Raw genomic sequence first — 887 nt, 5'->3', positions numbered from 1 at the left:
AAATGATTAAGTAAAGTCCCACACATATGTTGACGCTGTGTCAAATCCGCATGGCTGCCACCATGCTCGGGTGCTGACATCACGACGCCGCCGTCTCATAGGACAGTGCGTGGAAAGTACGGGCGGACAGCACCGTCCTCATGGACGTGAATGTTGTGTGGCCTCTATGTCGCACACGCCGCCGTCGACCCCTAAAGAACAGGTGCCAGCGGTAGCCTCCCCACCTCACCTCCCATCGCCTCATGCGTCGCTGGCGCTCATGGACTAATGGTCTCGACATGAGCTCTATGCCGTTGGCGCCATTCGGCGAAGGAGCATGAGACCTTGAGCCAAGCATGCTGCTCTGACAAACGGGGTCGTCGCCGCAGTCGCCTATTCCATTACTAAAAAAAGGGCTATAGATAATATGAACATTAATGGCGCACCAGACATGTGGTGTGCCACTACTATATAGCAGTGGCGCATCATGTGCTGGTGCGCCACTACTAACATAATTTTTTTATTTTTCCAAAAATACTAATGGCGCACCAGGTAACAGTGCGTCATTAATGGCGCACCACTCACCACATGTGCCACTACTTTTATTTTTTGTTTTTGCAAAACTACTAATGGCGCATCACAAGGTGGTGCGCCATTGCTATCCAAAAAAAAGATTACTAATGGCGCATCTCTAGGGGGTGCGTCATTGCTATCCAAAAAAAATTCTAATGGCGCATCGCTAGGGGGTGCGCCATTGCTAAGCCTCCCCCTCGCCAACCCCCTTTCTTCCCCCAATCCCCCCACCCCCACCCATACTGCGTCGACCCATCTTGCCCCTCGCCTCTCGCCACCGCTGCCGATCCCCTTCCACCCACCGGCGACCTCGCTCCCGGGCTCCGCCACCCCAC

The sequence above is a fragment of the Triticum dicoccoides genome, chromosome 2A (assembly GCF_002162155.2).
Source record: "Triticum dicoccoides isolate Atlit2015 ecotype Zavitan chromosome 2A, WEW_v2.0, whole genome shotgun sequence".
Classification (NCBI taxonomy): Eukaryota; Viridiplantae; Streptophyta; class Magnoliopsida; order Poales; family Poaceae; genus Triticum; species Triticum dicoccoides.
This window is presented reverse-complemented; position numbering follows the sequence as displayed.